The following is an 11,887-nucleotide window of genomic DNA, read 5'->3' as shown; positions in this document are numbered from 1 at the left end:
TGTGTGTGTGTGTGTGTGTGTGTGTGTGTGTCCACGTGCCTGTGTGCGCAGGTGGAAGCCAGAGGTTGACTTTGAGATGTCTTTATAAGTCACTCTCCATCTTATTTTAAAAAATATTTTACTATATTTAAATTTTTTATTTGTGTGTGCTTGCTGCATTATTTGATGTGTACCATGTACATATGTGTGCCCATGGAGTCCAGAGGGGTGGGGTCCAATCCCCTAAACTGTATTTAACGGCAGCTGTGAGCCTCCTAATGTGGGTGCTGGAACCCAAACTTGGGTCCTCTGCAATAATGGTAAGCGTTCTTAATCACTGAGCTGTTTCTCCAGCCTCTCCACCTTTATTTTTGAGATAAGGTGTCTCTCACTAAACCTGGAGCTCACTGATTGGCTAGGCAGGTTGATCCTTGAGCCTTCAGTAACCTCTTGTCTCCACCTCCTAGTACTGGGATTACTGGCATGTACTGCCCATGCCTGGCTTTCTACTATGAGTTCTAGAGGCCCAAATTCAAGTCTTCATGCATTCCCAGTGAGCACTATCTCTACTGAGATATCTCCCCAGCCCTTGAGTCTTTAAAAAATATTTTTATTTAATGTGTAGTGTTTTTACTGATTCATGTAAATGTACCACACACATGCAATGCCATATAGAGGTCAGAGAGGGTGTCGTCAGATCCCCTGGAGTTGGAATTACAGATGGTTGTTAGCAGCCATGTGGGTGCTGGGAATGGAACCTAGGTCCTCTGGAAGAACAGCAAGTATTCTTAACCTCTGACTCAACTCTCCAGCCCCTCCCCCCGATTCTTTGTAATTTCAATCACAACCTCAAAGGAAGTTTTCTCTTAATAATGTTAACACTGCTGATAATCCATACACAGGTGATGAACTCAATCCATTCTGCTTAATGCCACTGTTTGTAGAAAGCACTCCTATATATTATCTCACTTTGGTCCCTTGATAAGATCATGAGGGAAATGCTTGGATTCTGCCCATGTTGTAAGGATTCCTATTCCACGGTCATTATGGCACCCGATCAAGGAAGTAGATGTGTAGAGGGGAATAAAGATACCTAGCCCCATTGCCTTATAATTTGAAATAATATTTGCATTTAATTAGGTAGCACATGAGAAAAGACCAAAGGTACAGTTGTGGAGCAATTAAAGGTGCACTGGCCTGTTTTATATGAGCAAACACTGTCAACCGCGGGCCAAGATCAAGCTTTCCAAGGGATCCTCACACTCCACGTGCAGTTGTATTTAGGTGTCATTCCGTTTTTGTTGTCATAGACGAAATTGAAAGTGAAGTATTTGAAAGAGGAGCTAACGCTTTCCATACTTTTTATGTCATAGATCACACTCACTTGAATGTAAAAACATCCCTGCTGTGTAAGGTGGCCAAGACTGTTAAGGAGTCAAAGAGAGAGAAGCACATTAAGAGTCTTCTTTCCTACATAAAATTTCCCCAGTGAAACAACGGAGGGGTTCATTCATACAAGGCTGAACCACTGAGGTTTCCCGCTTCTGTCTCTCCATGTGACGGAACACGCTGATTCCAACAAGCACTTAGCCTTTGTCAACTTGGAAAGTTCCTTCCTCATTAAGAGAAATCACAGGAAGGAAGGGGCCCCAGCAAGTTCCTTCATTGTCTATATTAAGAAATTATTTTTAACATTCTTTAATGTCTTGTGACAAGAAATTGCTGCTTTTGTTCAGGGCAAGTTTCCTTAGGCTCACGTTCCTGTCTTCATTTTGATGAATGAGGGGGAAACAAGCTACAAAACGTTAAACGAGTCAACTAAGTCCTCAGCCCTAATTGCTCTGCGATGAAGGGAGGGAGTTGAACTACATGATCTCTGTTCTCTAATCTAGAAATCCCATGAGTTCTTGACACGCATAATAGTCTAAATATAACACGCTGCCTGTCCTGTAATGTGGCACCCTTTTGCAAATTCTCCTGTACAAGAGCATTCTGTTGTATGTAGTCCCAGAGGCTTAATCACTGCTAAAGTATTGATTATTCTCAACAACAGCACCACTGTTCAGCATTCTCCAAACTGTATTTCTGGGTACAGGCCCAACTCATGATACTGTAACTCAACCGAAACATAGTTCTACTGGAAGTAAGGTTAGGATTCTCCTTCCTCATCCTTTATCCCTGTGGAGGATAAAGAATGCATTCTAAACATATTAGGTGTTTTGGTGACTCTTACAATACAGAAAACTGCCTATGGCAATGTTCTAGAATCTCATCTGGTACCAGGTACCAGCACTAAGTCGCCTTTGAGTATCTACATTTCCTGGGACTGGGCAGATCCTTCAGGAGCGTCCAACACACAGCTTCTCATTCCTGGATAAACCGTATTAGAGTTAGGGTCCTTGTCTGGCTGCTAATGTTTTATTCCCAAATATAATTTTTCCTGCTTATGTTGTTTTACTGTCAAAATAAGGGGTTCTTCACCACAGGTCAAAATATCTAAATGATTAAAGTCTGACTGATTGCTGAACTGAGATCAATAAGAAAAAGAATGAAAAGAAAAGAAAGCATCAGGCTGGACAGTTTGCGCAGAGAGCAGATGACGCTGTGATAGTTAAGGGTTTCCCTTATACTTCAATGGTAGAAAAACAGCTGTCAAAGAGTAACTGAATACTTAACATGGAATGAAAAAAAAATGATTCTTGGGATGTAAAATCATTTAAAGACCAAATATTACAGATGTGATTTGAAATTTATGATGGTGTTCCTAAAACCGCAAAGACTCATTTCAGCCTGTACAAGGAAGTACTTGAAATGATACCATTTTATAGAATCCAAGCACACAAAATAAACTTCCTTATGACTGACCCTGCCAGAGAATAATAAAATTTCCTGTAAATATTAGAATAAAGTTTGTGAAGACTGTCATTTTTGTGTGGACAGGTGCTAAGACTTCTTTGGGGCTTATTGGAGGAACACAGCTGCTCCAACTTCACTGCTCATCTGGGAACTGGATTATTAAACAAGGTCATTCTTATCACATGTCACAAATACAGCTTACCTTAGTTAATTGTTAATAGCCCAGACCTGTGGCTTTCAGTAACTGAGCTATCAGGTCAGGCCCCTGTGGAACAATTATTTAAAGTGAAAGTAATTCCCCACTATCTTTATTCTAAGAATTATGCAAATGACCTTTGATGAAGAAAGATGTAAAGCCTAAATTGCACGTCAAAGAAATATCTTTTCTCTTATGAAGTTAGTAAAACTAAGAAATCATTCTAAGAATCTAAGAAAATAAGGTTGGATGCACAAACATTACTCACAGTTGAAATTCTCTACTCCATTTTATGGCTATATTTTTAACTCCAAGGTTCTGTTTTAATGAGGTGACATGGTTATTCTATGACACTTTAAGTAAGTCTTATTCTTATCATCATGTGAGTTTTCTATAGGGAGAAAGATTTAGGAAAAAACGGAGTTATCTATATAGATTCATAAACCAAAATGAGACATTTAAAGCATTTTATTCTTAAATAAACTAACTCTTGCCACTTTCACCCAACAACTGCAAAGAAAAATTTTCCATTCGAGGTTAATATGGCCATAGGAAGCAAGTGTTTACATGACATCAAGTAAAGAAAGAATAATACAAAAGGACTATTTCTTACAGCTTTGGAGACATGGAAATCCAAACAGATGGACCTGGCCTCTGGCGAGGGCTTTCCTGGGGGACACATCACAGTACAGGCTGCCCTGTAGGGAAGAGTCATTGCCTGTGACACAGAGAAGAGCAGGTCATATCACCTTCAATCAGAAGCCCATTCCCGGTATTCCCAGTTAACTGTTAGTTTATTCATGAGTGCCCTCCCTAATGACCTCATAACCTCTTAAAAGTCTCTCCTGTTGATACTGCTACAATGTGGATTCAGTTTCAACCTGGGCTTCAGAAGGGACACTCAGCCAGCTATGCTCGTGCACGCCTTTAGTCCCAGAACCCTGGAGGCAGAGGCGCCCAGAACCCTGGAGGCAGAGGCGCCCAGAACCCTGGAGGCAGAGGCGAGAGCTACATAGTGAAACCCTGTGTCAATCAATCAATCAAATGAAAACAGAAATAGTCTACTATGAATTTTCTGTTGTAAGAACAGGATTCCTGGGCTGGAGGCATGACTCAATGGTTAAGAGCAATACTGCTCTTGCAGAGGACTGGGGTTCCATTCCCAGAACCCATGTGGTGGCTAACAACCATCTATAACTCCAGTTCCAGAGCATCTGACGCCTTCTTCTGGCCTCCAAAGGCATTACATGACACTGGTGCATTTACATACATGCAGACAAAACACTCATATACACATAAAATAAAAACAATAAATAAAATATTTTTAAAAGATTACGATTCCTTTACTTTGTTTTCTTCCACAAATGTTTGCCAGTGTTATGAATTTATTTTTAACAAAAACACACCCTTCATCTACATATAAGGAGTACTATGTTTGTGCAATGGGCAATTTGAAAAAAAAAAAACATACTTCCCCTGAACCTTTCAACTGAGTTCTCACAATTTACTGTAAGAGATCCTTTATTTAGACACGTGTTCAGAAATGAAGGCATGTTATGTAACTGTGATAACCTGAGCCTCCTTTCTGAGTTTTCCATTTTGTTTATTTTGTTTGTTTTTTGTTTTGTTTTGTTTGTTTTGTTTTGTTTGAGACAGGGTCTCCCTGTAGCCCCAGCTGGCCTGGAACTCACTATGTAGAGCAGGCTGGCCTGGAACTCCTTATATATACCAAGCTGGCCTTGAACTCACAGAGATTTACCTGCCTCTGCCTCCCAAGTGCTGGGATTAAGGTATGTGCCATTAGGCCCCTGATAGACTGAACATTTTAATTCATTCTTCTTAGACTACTAGGATTCTTCCAAGTCATAACACACCAGGCACACAATCACTTTTTTTTTTTGGTCTTTTTGAGACAGGGTCTCCCTGTAGCCCCAGCTGTCCTGGAACTCACTATGTAGACCAGGCTGGCCTTGAACTCACAGAGATCTGCCCGCCTCTGCCTCCCTAGTGCTGGGATTAAAGGCATGTGCCACCACGCCTGGCACATATGACTCTTCATGGTCATGTAACATGATGGAAATCTTGTAAGACATGAGCATCAGTTTAGTTGATTAGAATCCAGCTGCACTGCTGGAATACCTTCAATTTATAAATTATTGAGCATTTTAAAATCTCTCTCCCTCCCTCCCTCTCTCTCTCTCTCTCTCTCTCTCTCTCTCTCTCTCTCTCTCTCTCTTTCTTTCTCTCTCTCTCTCTTTAGCATTTGCGATCCACTGCCAATACAGAGTGGGTTTTATTTTTCTCCAGACTCTGCTTTCCACCAAATTCTACTGAGTTTCCTTTCCATAAAGTTTTGCAAATATTTTAAAAGCTTTTTTGTCACTGTATTAGTTGGCTTTCTGTCACAATAGCGAAGTATCTGAGAGAATTAACTTGTAAATAGGAAAGGTCAATTTTGACTCACGGTTGTGGAGATTATAGGCTTATATCCGGTGGCCACATTACTTTGGGTCTTTGGTAAGAGCAGCACGTGAAGGTCAGAGTTCCTGGCAGCGCACACGGGTTACATCACGATCCAGGAAGCAGAGCCAGGAAAGAAGACGACGTGATAAAGGCCCACAGGCACAACTCCAGCGGCCTAAGAACCGCCTGCTGAGCCCCACTTCCTAAGGGTTCTGCACACCGTTATGGGACACTTATTTCACAGGATGGCAGTCACATCAGCATAGTCCAGAGCAATTAGAATCTCTAATCTCCAACTTGATTCTCACGTCCTCTCTTTTTAGGGCCATACCCACCTGGAGAGGAGTGTGGCCAAGCTTTTACCCACTTCTATCTGCTCTCGTCCAGCTGGGAGAAAAAAGGGAAGAAACAAACTTAGTTTATTGAAATGGTCACTGTCGGGACTGGAGAGATGGCTCAGCAGCTAAGAGCACTGGCTGCTCTTCCAGAGGACCCAGGTTCGATTCCCAACACCCACATGGTCATGGTAGCCAACAACCATCTGTAACTCCAGTTCCAGGGGATCTAATGCCCTCTTCTGACCTCTGTGGGCATTGTAAGACATGGGTGCACTTCCATACATGCAGGTAATGCACTCATACACAGAAAATAAAAGAAATAATAAATAATAATAAATAAAATATTTTTAAAAATGGCTACTGTCAAGCATGACTTTCTTGCTCACCATGGGCTGTGCTTTCTGTTGGCTCATACTGATTGCCACCTGCCCATTTCTGGCTCACTTGTGTGACAATTATCAAGCTCTTGATTTCCTCTTACAACCAATCCCACTGCATGTTTTCCTAAGTTGTAGAAGTCAGCCCTGTCTTCATTTTTTACTTCAGTTCTCTCCTGCTTCTTGGTTACCCTCTGAGTTCTTCCAGACAGTCTATTTGTATGTTACCCTTGACTCTGATACACTTAAAAACCCTCACCTCCCAGAAAGTGGGAGTATAGATGGTCCAGGATGGTAAGGTCACACCTTACCCTGTTTTGTCTCTTTCATGTCCTGACAAGTGTGGTGTCCATTCAGAGGCCTGGGATGACAGCCTAGGGTCAGCTAAGAAGGGAGTCTCAATTGAGAGATTTCCCAGATCAGACTGACCTGTGGGCATATCTGTGGGAATTGTTAGTGGATGTAGGAGGCCCAGTCTGCTGTGGCTGGCACTGTTCCCCGGGAAGATGCTCTAGGACTATACACAAAAGGTAGCTAAGTGTTCCACAGTGACCCACCTGAAGTTCTTGCTTGAGCTCCTGCTTTGATTTCTCTCAGTGATGGGTTGTTGACCTGGAAGTCTGTTTTCTCCCCTTAGTTCCTTTCGGTCACAGTGTTCTATCACAGAAACAGAACCTGAGAACACTGATTTAAGAAAAATTAATTCCAGGTGTGTCGTCACTGTCACCTGTCAAGCCACACTGTTAGAGTTTTAGGCTAATGACTTTTGTTACTGCTTGTTGTTGGAGATGAGTTCATATATCTGTCTTTCCCCGATTATTCATCATAATGTGAAAGTTGATTTGTGTTCTGGTTATGGCCTGTGTGATGTAAATCCAGAAACGTGTGTTCTTACTCTGTCTTTTCTTGAATGTCTTGGACCACAATCGCTATATTCCTAGACTATGATATTCAGGGCTAATCTTCCATTGACACACCAATACAAGTGGTCAGATAATGGAGAGGTCAAGGGCAAAGCAAGGATGGGGGTCCCAGGTTCACAGAAATACAAGTCTCACCTTGTTCTGGCTTAGTACTAATCACAGAAAGCACAGCATCACCATGGCCCCATGTGCAGGACATGGATCAGAATGGCACATCATGCCTGTGGAGAAGTGATCTCAAAACTCCCTGAGTGGAGTAACCTCCGTATCGTCACTACCTCACAAGCTGTGTGAACACTGTGGGGAAGATGAGTGATGGCCTTTGTGACCAGTGACATGGGGATGTCCTGTCAGGAACCATCACTGCTGCTCAGAACTCTGGCATGGACCAGAGGCCATAATGGGTGAGCAAAAGATGATAAATGGCTCACAAATGTGGCTAAGCTGAAGGGGCAGTGGCTGTTCAGCAGCCACAGCCTTGAATGTCTTCTGTTAACTCCTGAGGTAAAAGTAATTGAAATCTGTGTGTCAGTACCACATCACAGCCCAACCTTGTATCATCCTGGGAAGACTATGAAGGCAGTGGGAGTGTGCTGTGTGCAAAGTTGTCCTAGAGTAGGAGACCCAGGATAACAGCAAAGTCATGGGTACAATGGGAGCATCTGGTTGACTCCCATGTGAATGGACAACCACAGAAGAGAAACACTGAAGAAAACTCAGGCAGAAAGGAAGAAGGAAGTGCAAAACTCGATAAGCCAACTTGAAACAACAGGGGAAAGCCTCACCATTAGAATGAATGAAATGGAAAACAGAATATCAACACTGAAGGATAAAGTTGAAGAATTGGACCACTCAAACAAAGAGTATGGAAAATTAAAAAAAAAACAGGAATGGAATATGCAAGAGATGTGGGACACCATGAAAAGACCAAATCTATGTATCATAGGAATAGAGGAAGGAGAAGAATTTCAGGTTAATGGTGTTGACCAGATCTTAAACAGAATCTTAGAAAAGAACTTCTAGAAATTAAGGAAAGACATTCCCATACAAATACAGGAAGCACATAGAACACAAATAGACAGGATCAGAAAAGAAACTCCCCAAGGCATTTCATAGTAAAAACACCAAATGTACAAAACAAGAGACAATACTGGAAGCAGCAAAAGAAAAACAAGTCACATACAAAGGAAAGCCCATCAGAATTGCAGATGACTTATCACTGCAAACTGTGAAAGCCAGAAGAGCCTGGACCAAGGCATTTCCAGTTCTACATGACAATAGATGCCAGCCCAGCATACTATGCCCAGCAAAAATGTCTATTATAGTTGAGGGACAAAGAAAAATCTTCTATGACATGAAAACCCTGAAAGAATACATGTCAACAAATCCAGCCCTTCAAAGAATACTTGAAGCAATACAGAGAGCAGAGAGAGAAACAACTATACACCAGGGGCAACAAAAGAAAATAAATGTATAATCTAGGAAACACAAAATTACATAGAGAACAAAAACAGCAATCAAAATAATGGCAACCAATATATATCTTTCAATAATAACCTTAAATATCAATGGACTGAACTCCCTAGTCAAAAGACACAGAATAATGAATGGATTAAGAAACAAAATCCATTCCATGCAAGAAACCCATCTCACCTTCAAGGACAGGCACTACCTTAAGGTAAAAGGATGGAAAAGAATATTCTAAGCAAATGGCACTAAGAAACAAGCAGGGGTTGAAATTCTAATATCTGACAAAATAAACTTTAAAGTAAAACTAATCAGAAGAGATAAGGAGGATCACTTCATTCTGATCAAAGGAGCAGTTAACCAAGAAGATATTACAATCCTTAACATATATGCACCAAACTCTGGTGCACCCAAATTCATAAAAACAGCACGACAGGACTTTAAGACACAGATTAACCCCAACTCAGTAATAACAGGGGACTTCAATACCCCACTGTCTCCATTAGACAGGCCAACTGGACAAGGAATAACTTTTTATTCAGCAGCTCATGGCAGTTTCTCTAAAATTGACCACATACAGGGACACAAAACAAACCTCAACAAATACAAAAAAAAAAAAAATTGAAATAGTTCCATGCATTCTATGAGACCACTATACAATAAGGCTCAAAATCAACACTGGACAAAGCCCTAGTCACTATATGAACTTATGGCAATTAAACAGCACACTCCTAAACAATGAATGGGTCAAAGGAGAAATTAAGAAAGAAATGAAAGAATTCCTGGAATTCAATGAAAAGGACAATACAACACAACACAACCTCTGAGACACATTAAAAGCAGTCCTAAGACAGAAGTTTATAGCTCTAAGTACCTACATTAAAAATTAGAAAGAGCCCAAATAAATGACCTAACACTGCAACTCAAGGCACTAGAAAGGCAAGAACAAATGAAACCCAAACCCAGCAGAGGAGAAGAAATAACAAAAATCAGAGCAGAAATTAATGAAATAGAAACAAAGAAAACAATACAAAGAATCAATGAATCTAAGAGCTGGTTCTTTGAAAAGCTAAACAATATAGATAGACCCTTAGCCCAGTTAACCAAAAGAAAGAAAGAGCAAACCCAAATCAACAAAATCAGAGATGAAAGGGGAAACATCACAAGAGACACCCCAAAATTACAGACCATTATAAAGGAATATATTTTTTTTTTGTCTTTTTGAGACAGGGTCTCCCTGTAGCCCCAGCTGTCCTGGAACTCACTATGTAGACCAGGCTGGCCTTGAACTCACAGAGATCTGCCTGCCTCTGCATCCAGAGTCCTGGGACTAAAGGCATGCACCACCACGCCCAGCATAAAGGAATATTTTAAAAACGTATATGTTATGAAATCTGAAAGTCTAAATGAAATGTATGGATATCTGAAATCATGGGAACCACCAAAGCTAAACTCTGCAGAAAGAGAACAACAGTTTAAACAGCCTCATAACATATAAAGAAATAGAAACAGTAATACAAAGCCTCCCAACTAAAAAAAGCCCAGGCCCAGATGGGTTTACATCAAAATTCTACCAGAAATTTAAAGAAGACCTCCAACCAATACTACTTAAATTATTCAAAATGATAGAAGCAGAGGGAGAACTCCCAAATTCCTTCTATGAAGCCAGCATCACTCCAATACCCAAACCAGGTAAAGACACAACCAAAAAAGAAAACTATAGACCCATATCCTTAATGAACATAGATGCAAAAATTATCAACAAAATACTTGCAAACTGCATACAGACACACATCAAAAAGATCATTCACCAGGATCAAGTCGGCTTTATCTGAGATGCAGGGATGGTTCAACATATGCAAGTCAATGAACATCACTAATCATATAAGTGGACTCAAAGACAAAAACCACATTGTCATCTCAATAGATGCAGAAAAGGCTTTTGACAAAATTCAGGATTCAAAGTCCTGGAGGAAATCGGATTGGAGGGAACGTACCTCAACATAATTAAAGCCATATACAACAAATCCACAGCCAACATCATTCTAAATGGAGAAAAACTGGAAGCATTCCCATTAAAATCAGGAACCAGACAAGGATGTCCACTATCTCCACTCCTTTTCAACATAGTGCTTGAAACTCTTGATAGAGCAATTAGACAGGAGAAGGAAATTAAAGGCATAAAAAATGGAAAAGAAGAGGTCAAAATATCCCTTTTTGCAGATGATATAATACTATACCTAGGAGATCCCAAAAGTTCCACCAGAAAACTCCTAGAACTGATCAACAGTTTCACTATAGTGGCAGGTTATAAAATTAATCTACGAAAATCAGTAGCCTTTCTATATACCAATAACAAGCAATTGGGAAAAGGATACAGGGAAATGCTCCCATTCACAATTGCTGCAAAAAAATTAAAATATCTTGGGATAAATCGGACCAAAGACACCAAAGATCTCTACAATGAAAATTTTAAATTGTTAAAGAAAGAGATTGAGGAAGACACCAGGAGATGGAAGGACCTCCCATGCTCATGGATTGGAAGAATTAATATTGTGAAAATAACCATCCTACCAAAGGCAATATATAGATTCAATGTAATCCCAATCAAAATCCCCACGAAACTTCACAGAATTAGAAAAAAAACCTTCCCTAAAATTCATATGGAAGCACAAAAGACCCAGGATAGCCAAAGCAACCCTGAGCACAAAGAACAACACTGGGGAGGATTACTATACCAGATCTCAAAGTATACTACAAATCTATAGTCATAAAACGAGCATGGTACTGGCACAAAAACAGACACATAGATCAGTGGAACATCATTGAAGATCCAAACCTGAGTACAAGCCATTTCAGCCACCTGATATTTGACAAAGGTGCCCATAACACACAATGGAGGAAAGACAGCATCTTCAGCAAATGGTACTGGCAAAACTGGATCTCCACCTGTAGAAGAATGAAATTAGATCCTTATCTTTCGCCTTGCACAAAAGTCATCTCCAAATGGATCAAAGACCTCAATATGAAACTGGAAACCCTGAAACTATAAGAATAAAATATTGGCAGTAACTTACAAGATACAGGTGTAGGAACGGATTTTCTAAATCGGACAAACGTTGCTCAGGAAGTAAGGTCAACAATCAATAAATGGGACCTCATTAAACTAAAAAGCTTCTGTATAGCAAAAGAAACAATCAAAAAAAGTGAAGAGAAAATCCACAGAATGGGAAAAAATCTTCACCAGTGACACAGCTGACAGGTATTTAACAGCCAGGATATATAAAA

The sequence above is a fragment of the Nannospalax galili genome, unplaced genomic scaffold, assembly GCF_000622305.1.
Source record: "Nannospalax galili isolate Female #2095 unplaced genomic scaffold, S.galili_v1.0 scaffold399, whole genome shotgun sequence".
In the NCBI taxonomy this organism is placed as follows: domain Eukaryota; kingdom Metazoa; phylum Chordata; class Mammalia; order Rodentia; family Spalacidae; genus Nannospalax; species Nannospalax galili.
This window is presented reverse-complemented; position numbering follows the sequence as displayed.